Consider the following 10,604-nt stretch of genomic DNA (forward strand, 5'->3'; position numbering starts at 1 on the left):
GGGGGTGCGATTTGTGCTCTTGAATGCTGCTTTTGATCACAGAGGTACAGGCGATAGGTGGACAAACCATTGTTGTGCCTTCCCCATTGTTGCAAACCCCTCCTCCAATAGCTGAAGTAACTTACAAGGGACTTAAAGGGCTGGTGCTCATTCCCCACCCCCAGTTTCATTTTTTCCCCCTTCTGGGAGCTAGACATTAAAGGTTAGGAAATCCAACAACTGCTTATATGGGAGATATTAGAAAGTGACCATGTCTGCCCGTGGAAAGAGTCAGAAAAGGCCTGAGAAGACCTTAAGTTTACACCTTTGACTTATCCTTGGCACAGAGACAACCTACAACAATCAAAAAGGGGGAAAAGGCAATGAACAAAAACAGTAACAACAACAACAAAATAGCAAACCAGGGGAAGGAGAAGAATCTGGATTTCCAGAGTTGCCACATTATTAGATTCAAATGTCCAGTTTTCAACAACAACAAAAATCACGAGACATACAAAGAAACATGAAGGTATGACCTATTCAAAAGAAAAAAAGTAAATCAACAGAAACTTGCTGGAAAAGACCTGATGGCAGATATACCAGACAAAGACTTAAAAAGAACTGTTTTTAAAATGCTCAAATCACTAAAGGAAAATGCAGAGAAAGTAAAGAAAACGAATATATCAATAAAAGGAACATGTAACAAAAATTCTGGAGCTGAAAAGTAAAATACTGAAATGAAAATTTCACTAAAGGAATTCAACGGCAGATTTGATCAGGCAGAAGAAAGAACAGCAATGGAACAGGGGAAATTATTGAGTCTGAGGAACAGAAACAAAAAAGATAGAAAAAAAATACCATCTATTTGGCCATGAATTAGTCTCAATAGATTTTTTAAATATATATTTTTCAGAGTATCTTCTATGACCATGACTAAATGAAGTTGTGAGGCTTCCCAGGTGGCTCAGTGATAAAGAATCTGTTGGCCAATGCAGGAGCCACAGGAGACTCGGGTTTGTTCCCTGGGAGGGGAAGATTCCCTGAAGGAGGAAATGGCAACCAACCCCAGTATTCTTGCCTGGAAAATTCCATGGACAGAGGAGCCTGGTGGGCCACAGTCCATAGGGTCGCAAAGAGTCGGACACGACTGAGTGACTAAGCATGCATGCAAATGAAGTTCAATATCAGTAACAGAAAAAACTGGAAAATTCACAAAATTGTGGAAATTAAACAATGTAACTCTATCAAAGAGATCACAAAGAAAATTAGAAAATACTTAGACATGAATGAAAACAAAAACAACATACCAAAACTTACAGGACCCAGAAAACGCAGTGCTGAGTAGGAAATTTATTGGTATAAACACATTGCGAAAAAGGAATAAGAAAGATTTCAAATCAACAACCTAACTGTAGAACAGAAGGAACTAGAAAAACAACAAACTAAAACCAGTTAGCAGAAAGAAGGAAACAAAGATTAGAGCAGAGATAAAAAATACAAAAACAATAGAGAAAATCAACAAAACCAAACATTGATTCTTTTTAAAGAAATCGAAATAATAAGCTTGTAGCCAAGTGTACTAAGAATTGGTGAAGACCCAAATTACTAAAATTAGAAATGAAAGTGGGGACATTACTACCAATTCCACAGAAGAATTATAAGAACTATGAACAACTGTATACCAGCAAATAGGATAACCTAGATGAATGTGGACAAATTCCTAGAACCACAAAATCTACCAAGACTAAATAACGAAGAAATAGAAAAATATGAATACCATATGAACCTTTACGTTGTAAACCAGGAGTGAGATGGGGTGCCAAGTATCACTGTTAATATTCAGTGTTGTTTGGGTTGGAAGGTCCTGATAGATGCAGTAAAACAAGTTAAGAAAAAAACAAAAAATGGAGATCTAAGAGTCAGAAAAAATGAAACCACACAATCATTGTTCTTGGATGATGTGATTGTTCACATAGAAAACTTCAAAGAATATATACAAATAAATCATTAGAATTAGGTAAATTCCCTGGTGATCCCTGGGAATTTAAATCCTAATCCTAAATTCTCTGGATTAGGACTTGTCGCTTTTACTCCGGGGACCCAGGTTCTACCCCTGATAGGGGAACTAAGATCCCACAAGCTGTGTTCAGTTCAGTTCAGTCGCTCAGTTGTGTCCAACTCTTTGCGAACTCGTGGACCGCAGCACACCAGGCCTCCCTGTCCATCACCAACTCCCGGAGTTTACTCAAACTCATATCCATTGAGTTGGTGATGGCATCCAACCATCTCATCCTCTGTCGTCCCCTTCTCCTCCCGCCTTCAATCTTTCCCAGCATTGGGGTCTTTTCCAATGAGTCAGTTCTTCGCATCAGGTGGCCAAATTACTGGAGTTTCAGCATCAGCATCAGTCCTTCCAATGAATATTCAGGACTGATTTCCTTTAGGATGGACTGGTTGGATCTCCTTGCAGTCCAAGGGACTCTCAAGAGTCTTCTCCAATACCACAGTTCAAAAGCATCAATTCTTCGCCACTCAGCTTTCTTTATAGTTCCACTCTCACATCCATACGTGACTACTGGATTTTTCCAGTTTGGGGTTTTCCATAGCTTTGACTAGACAGACCTCTGTTGGCAAAGTAACGTCTCTGCTTTTTAATATGCTGTCTAAGTTGGTCATAACTTTCCTTCCAAGGAGCAAGCATCTTTTAATTTCATGGCTGCAGTCACCATCTGCAGTGATTTTGGAGCCCAAAAAAATAGTCTCTCACTGTTTCCCATCTATTTTCCATGAAGTGGTGGGACCAGATGCCATGATTTTAGTTTTTTGAATGTTGAGTTTTAAGTCAACTTTTTCACTCTCTTCTTTCACTTTCATCAAGAGGCTCTTTATTTCTTCTTTACTTTCTGCCATAAGGGTGGTGTCATCTGCATGTCTGAGATTATTAATATTTCTCCCGGCAGTCTTGATTCCAGCTTGTGCTTCATCCAGCCCAGCATTTCTCATGATGTACTCTGCATAGAAGTTAAATAAGCAGGGTGACAATATACAGCTTTGATGTACCCCTTTCCTGATTTGGAACCAAGCTGTGGGATGTGGCCGAAAAAAAAGTTATTAGAATGAATAAGACACTTTAGTAGATCATTGGTTCCATCAGTAAAAAACAATTGCACATCTACAGTACAAAAACTAGAAAACAGTGAAAAATATCTGTTTACCTTAACAGATATAAAGTATTACCTAAAACAAAATTTACAAAAGTTGTGCAAGAGACTGAACAGCCGAAGCTCCAACTTTGGGCTCTTAAGTTTTCAACCACCATTTTCCCAGGAAGATGATGGAGGGGCAACAGGATGGCTCCAGGTGGCCTCTGGCACCTTTTGGACTCTTTGGCACCATGGTCTCCCTGACGGTATGGAAGGTCCCCAGTAAACCATGATGGGAGACTCTGAGAACAGATCCAATTCCTAGCAAAGTCACCGCCACAGGTGTGTCCTCGACTTGTAAATTTTCCAGTAGATACTGAACCTCTGGAATGCTTGGGGGAGCATGATTCCAGGATGATTCTAATGAAGATGAATAGATCCAAATTCTTAAAAATTTCATCCCAAAGAAGGGTTCCAACTCTGTCTTCAGGATTGCATGCAATGTGATGAGTAAATCCGAGATGTTGGACTTGATTCCAGGATCGTTCCAATGGAGACCAGAAGATCCAACTCCACACCAACTTGAGCTCCAGACTGTGTCTCCAACTCTAGATCACATCTCCCCCTCACCCCGCCATTTTTTTTTTTAATATGTTCTGGATCTTAATTGCAGCATGCAGGATCTCTTTTTTTTTTTTTTGCAGCATATGTGATCTTTACAGAATGTGGGATCTAGTTCCCTGGCCAAGAATCAAACCAGGCCCCCTGCATTGGGAACTTGGAGTCTTAGCCACTGGACTAAAGTCTGGAGTAAGTCCACGCTGTAGGACAGGATTCCAGATTTCAGAAATGGTTACAACAGAGATGAGTAGATCCAACTTCTTACAAAATAGAGATCTGAGGTGTGCTGTTTCCTTTCAGTGGAAGAGCTCAGGGGAGTGTCACAGGCCAGGATGGTTTGCTGTGCAGCCACATGGATGGACCCCCTTACAAAATAGAGGCTCAAGGTGTGTCCCCAACTCTTAAACCTTCCAGATTGTGTCAGATGTCCTTAATAAGACCACTATGGAGGATCTTTCTCAGTGGAAAGGAGTAAGTTGAACTCCTTGGGTCTGTCTTAAATTCAAACATCTCAAATAATTCAGTGCTGAGATGACCAGGCCAGGCCAGGACAGTTTGCAGCAAAGAATGAATTGAACCCCTTACAAGATTGTGGCCCAAGGCATGTCTGGAGGCCAGTTCCTTTGGGAGGCCAGTTCTTCCCATCTGCCATCTGGTCCTAAACTGACAAATTATTTTTTCACTGTGTTCATCTTAGAAAGCTGATAAAAGTGACTCCCATAGCCTGTTAATGGGCTGGGAATATTCTGATGGTAGGTAATCCTGCCATGGTGGCCACCAAGGGACATGTGGTGCAGCTGATCAAGGAACTAAGATCCCACATGCTGCACAACAAAAAATAATAAATAATTTATATACTTGGAAGCATACAATATTTTTCCTTTGGTATCTTATTTGTTTCACTTAGCATAATATTCACAAGATTTATCCATGTTGTAGCATGTATCAAAATTTTATTCCTTTTTAAGTTTAAATAATCTAGACTGTAAAGAATCCGTCTGCAATATGGGAGCCCTGGGTTAGGAAGATCCTCCAGAGGAGGGCATGGCAACTCAATCCAATATTCTTGCCTAGAAAATCTCCATGGAGGGAGGAGCCTGACAGGCTACAGTCCATGGGGTCGCAAAAAGTCATACACGACTGAGCAACTAAGCAGAGCAGAGAGAACATTCTATTGGGCTTCCCAGGTAGCTCAGTGGTAAAGAGCCCGCCTGCCAATGCTGGAGATGGAAGAGATGCAGCTTGATCCCTGGGTCGGGAAGATCCCCTGGAGGAGGGCATGGCAACCCACTCCAGTATTCTTGTCTGGAGAATCCCATGGACAGGGGAACCTGGCAGGCTACAGTCCACAGGGTCGCAAAGAGTCAGACCCGGCTGAAGCTACTTAGCACTCATTCAGCACACACAACGTTCTATTATACGTATATACCACATTTTCTTTATCCATCCATCAGGTTTTATCTGTTTATTCTTGGCTGCACTGGGTCTTCGTTGCTGTGTGCAGGCTTTCTCTGGTTGCAGCAAGTGGGGCCTGCTCTCTAGTTGCGGTGTGTGGACTTCTCATCGTGGTGGTTTCTCCTTTTGAGGAGCACAGGCTTCAGTGCTCATGCCTTCAGTAGTCGTGGCGCACTGGCTTACCCACCCGCAGCATTTGGAATCTTCCCAGACCGGGGAGAGAACCTGCATTGGCAGGTGGACTCTTAACCACTGGACCACCGTGGAGGTCCTATCCATCCATCAGTTGATGGACATTTGAATTGTTTACACCTTCACAATATTGTAAATAACTTTGCTAAGAACATTGATGAACAGGTTTTCTCTCTGAGTTCCTACTCTTCAATTCTCTTGGGTATATACCTAAGATTGGAATTACTGGATCATACGTTCATTTTATATTTTACTTTTGAGGAACTGCCAAACTGTCTCCCATAGAAGCTGCACCTTTTATAGTACATTGCCACTAGTCATGGCAATGAAGGTTCCAATTTCTCCACATCCCTGCCAACATTTATTATCTGTCCATTTTATGACAGCCATCCTAGTGGATGTAAGGATTCTTTTATTTTCAAGCTACTTTTAAAAGCTATAATAGTCTAGGGAACCCATTTCAACAAAGTTTTCAGATTTATTGTCCATAAACTTGTACATTACAGCATGCAATGTCTTTCACTCTGTCCTCTTGTTTTATTCATGCTTTTTGTTGTGTGACCAATGTGGTCACATAATGTTGTCAGTTTTATTGGTCTCAAAGAGCCAGTATTCTTTTCTTGTTTTTTTAATTGGATGATCCTCTCTCAACTGTAATATTTTTCCTACGTCATTCAAATTTCTACCTTCTATTTTGTCCTTCATTCTACTTAAGAGTTTTCCAGTTGTTCTTTTTCTACATCTTGAATAAAAATAAGATTCTTCCTCACTCACTTCCCACAAACACTCCTTCTAGAACCCTGGTTGAAATGAGGCTTTTTGAAATATGGCTTAATAGAACAAAATCCATAAGAGATTTGACAGTACAGCATGGTATTGCCTTGTGGCTTATGTACCATAAATAAGGAATCTATAGAAACTTCTATATATAAAACAGATGATAAGTACCTACTGTACAGCACAGGGAACTCAATACTCTGCAGTGACCTATATGGGAAAAGAATCTAAAAAAAGAGTTGGTAGATGTATCTATATTACTGATTCACTTTGCTGTATACCTGAAACTAACGCAGCATTGTAAATCAACTGTACGCCAACAAAATGTATAAAAGTTTAAAAAGTGATAAAAAATAAAATGGTTCCAACTGCTAGTGACCCTAGACAGATTCTCATACATTTGCTAGTATTACTCTTAGGGTAAATAGTTAATGCTAACCATGTACCTGGTATTATGTATTCCACAGTGAATAATAGCCAGTTAAAGTCTTTGATCCATTTTGAGTTAATTTCTGTATATGGCGTCAGGAAAGAAGTCAACTTCATTTTTTTGCATGTGGTTATCCAACCTTCTCAGCAAAATTTGTTGAAAAGACTCTTTCCCTATTGAATGGTTTTGGCATTCTTGTTGAAAATTTTCTATCATATACGCAAGGGCTAATTTCTGAGCTTTCTAACCCCTTCCATTGGTCTGTATGTCATTTATGCCAGTATTACATTGTTTGAATTAATACAGGAAGTTTTGAAATCAGGAATTGTGAGTCTTTCAACTTAGTTCTTTTAAAGAACGTGTTGGCTATTCTGGGTCCTTGAGATCCCTTACAAATTGTTGTTATTGTTGTTCAGTCTCTCAGTCATGTCTGACTCTTTGCAACCCCATGGACTACAACACGCCAGGCTTCCCTGTCCTTCACTGTCTCCCAGAGTTTGCTCAAACTTATTCTAATAAATCAATAATGCCATACAACCATCTCATCCTCTGTCATCCCCTCCTCCTTCTGCCCTCAATCTTTCCCAGCATCACAATCTTTTCCAATGAGTCGGGTCTTCCCATCAGATAGCCAAAATATTGGAGCTTCAGCTTCAGCATTAGTCCTTCCAATGAATATTCAGTGTTAATTTCCTTTAGTATTGACTGGTTTGATCTCCTTGCTGTCCAAGGAGATTAAGAATTGTAGGATTTTTTTTTTTTCTGTTTCTGCCAAAATCATCACTGGGATTTAAATAGGGTGAATCTGTGTTCACCTTTGGGTAGTATTAACACCATGACAATATTAAATCTAATTCATGAACACAGATATCTTTTCATTTATTTATGTCTTCTTCAATTTCAGCAATGGTTTGTAGTTTTCAGTGTACAGGTCTTGAAAGTCATATTTATTTTATGAAAGTCATATTTATTTTATGAAAGTCATTTATTTTATGAAAGTCATATTTATTTTATGAAAGTCATATTTATTTTATGAAAGTCATTTATTTTATGAAAGTCGTATTTATTTTATGAAAGTCATATTTATTTTATGACTTTCAAGACCTGTACACTGAAAACTACAAACCATTGCTGAAATTGAAGAAGACATAAATAAATGAAAAGATATCTGTTTTCATGAATTAGAAGATTTAATATTGTCATGGTGTTAATACTACCCAAAGGTGATACACGGATTCACCCTATTTAAATCCCAGTGATGATTTTGGCAGAAATAGAAAAAAAAAAAAAAATCCTACAATTCTTAATCTCCTTGGACAGCAAGGAGATCAAACCAGTCAATACTAAAGGAAATTAACACTGAATATTCATTGGAAGGACTAATCAAGTGGGCCTTAGAAAGCATCACTACGAACAAAGCTAGTGGAGGTGATGGAATTCCAGTTGAACTATTCCAAATCCTGAAAAATGATGCTGTGAAAGTGCTGCACTCAATATGCCAGCAAGTTGGAAAACTCAGTAGTGGCCACAGGACTGGAAAAGGGCAGTTTTCATTCCAATCCCAAAGAAAGGCAATTCCAAAGAATGCTCAAACTACCGCACAATTGCACTCATCTCACACGCTAGTAAAGTAATGCTCAAAATTCTCCAAGCCAGGCTTCAGCAATATGTGAACTGTGAACTTCCTGATGTTCAAGCTGGTTTTAGAAAAGGCAGAGGAACCAGAGATCAAATTGCCAACATCCGCTGGATCATAGAAAAAGCAAGAGAGTTCCCGAAAAACATCTATTTCTGCTTTATTGACTATGCCAAAGCCTTTGACTGTGTGGATCACAATCAACTGTGGAAAATTCTGAAAGAGATGGGAATACCAGACCACCTGATCTGCCTCTTGAGAAATTTGTATGCAGGTCAGGAAGCAACAATTAGAACTGGACATGGAACAACAGACTGGTTCCAAATAGGAAAAGGAGTTTGTCAAGGCTGTATATTGTCACCCTGTTTATTTAACTTATATGCAGAGTACATCATGAGAAACGCTGGACTGGAAGAAACACAAACTGGAATCAAGATTTCCAGGAGAAATATCAATAACCTCATATATGCAGATGACACCACCCTTATGGCAGAAAGTGAAGAGGAACTCAAAAGCCTCTTGATGAAAGTGAAAGAGGAGAGTGAAAAAGTTGGCTTAAAGCTCAACATTCAGAAAACGAAGATCATGGCATCCGGTCCCATCACTTCATGGGAAATAGATGGGGAAACAGTGGAAACAGTGTCAGACTTTATTTTTGGGGGCTCCAAAATCACTGCAGATGGTGACTGCAGCCATGAAATTAAAAGACGCTTACTCCTTGGAAGGAAAGTTATGATCAACCTAGATAGCATATTCAAAAGCAGAGACATTACTTTGCCAACAAAAGTTCGTCTAGTCAAGGCTATGGTTTTTCCAGTGGTCATGGATGGATGTGAGAGTTGGACTGTGAAGAAGGCTGAGCACCAAAGAATTGATGCTTTTGAACTGTGGTGTTGGAGAAGACTCTTGAGAGTCCCTTGGACTGCAAGGAGATCCAACCAGTCCATTCTGAAGGAGATCAGCCCTGGGATTTCTTTGGAAGGACTGATGCTAAAGCTGAAACTCCAGTACTTTGGCCACCTCATTCGAAGAGTTGATTCATTGGAAAAGACCCTGATGCTGGGAGGGATTGGGGGCAGGAGGAGAAGGGGACGACAGAGGATGAGATGGCCGGATGGCATCACTGACTCGATGGACGTGAGTCTCAGTGGACTCCCGGAGTTGGTGATGGACAGGGAGGCCTGGCGTGCTGCAATTCATGGGGTCGCAAAGAGTCGGACACGACTGAGCGACTGATCTGATCTGATCTGATCTGACTTTGGGGTCTCAGACAGTAAAGAATCTGCCTGCAATGCAGGAGACCTAGGTTTGATCCCTGGGTGGGGAAGATCCCCTGGAGAAGGGAATGACTACCCACTCCAGTATTCTTGACTGGAGAATTCCATGGATAGGGAAGCCTGGCAGGCTACAGTCCTTAGGGTTGAAAAGAGTCAGACAGGACTGAGTGACTAACACTTTTCACTCTCAGCCTCTAGCTGCAGGCTTGAGGATTCTGGCAGTTCTCTAACTGCTATGATGGAGGAAATTTGGGGGGCTGTGGAAGCATAACTAAACACTTATCATGCCTTGTTTTCTCCTTAGCTAAAATCTGAGTCCCTTGAAAACAAGGACAGTGCCTTCTCTGCCTCCCCCAAGAATGCCAGTCAGTGAGCGTTCTTACCCAGCCAGGAGCCTCAGTGCCTGTTTGCACAATGTGTATCTTCCTGCTTAAAATCCTTCCAATGCGTTGCTATTAAGATAGCTGTTATTAAGGAGTTAGCCAAAGCCCTGTGGTATAGTCCCTGCCAGTATCTCCCATCTGAGTAGGAAGACCTCTTCTTTCTGCCTGCTCTCTAGTCATTCTGGCCTTTTTTTCATCTTTCTAAAACAATGTTTTCAAACATTTCTAATTGCAGCGTACAGTAAGAAATGTATTTTACAGTGAAACCAAGTTTGTTTTGTAATGACAAACAGAGGCTCTGTAAAGCATTACTTAGCTTTCCTGCTTATACAAGGCACTCTGATATTTTGTTTCTTTTAAAAAGTACCGACTAAATTGATATTATTTTGAAAAACACCGCTCTTACGCATTCAATTTCTTTGCTTCGGGGCCTTTGCGTACACTGTGCTCTCTCTGAAAAGTTTTTCCTGTATCCTCTTTACCTGGGTAGAGTTTACTTATTCTTCAAGGTATGTAATCAAAGGATGCTTCTCTCTCCGGAGTCGACCGCCTGCATTTAAGTCCTTAAGACTGTGATGAATGAGTTAATACATGCAAATATCTCAGAACAGCGCATGGCAAAATAGTAATGCTTGGTCTCATTATTGCAGAAGGTGCGTGTGATTGTTCACATCTGTCTTTCCACACCTCCCAGATTACAAAAACTCATTA

This window comes from Bos indicus, chromosome 2 (genome assembly GCF_029378745.1).
Source record: "Bos indicus isolate NIAB-ARS_2022 breed Sahiwal x Tharparkar chromosome 2, NIAB-ARS_B.indTharparkar_mat_pri_1.0, whole genome shotgun sequence".
In the NCBI taxonomy this organism is placed as follows: domain Eukaryota; kingdom Metazoa; phylum Chordata; class Mammalia; order Artiodactyla; family Bovidae; genus Bos; species Bos indicus.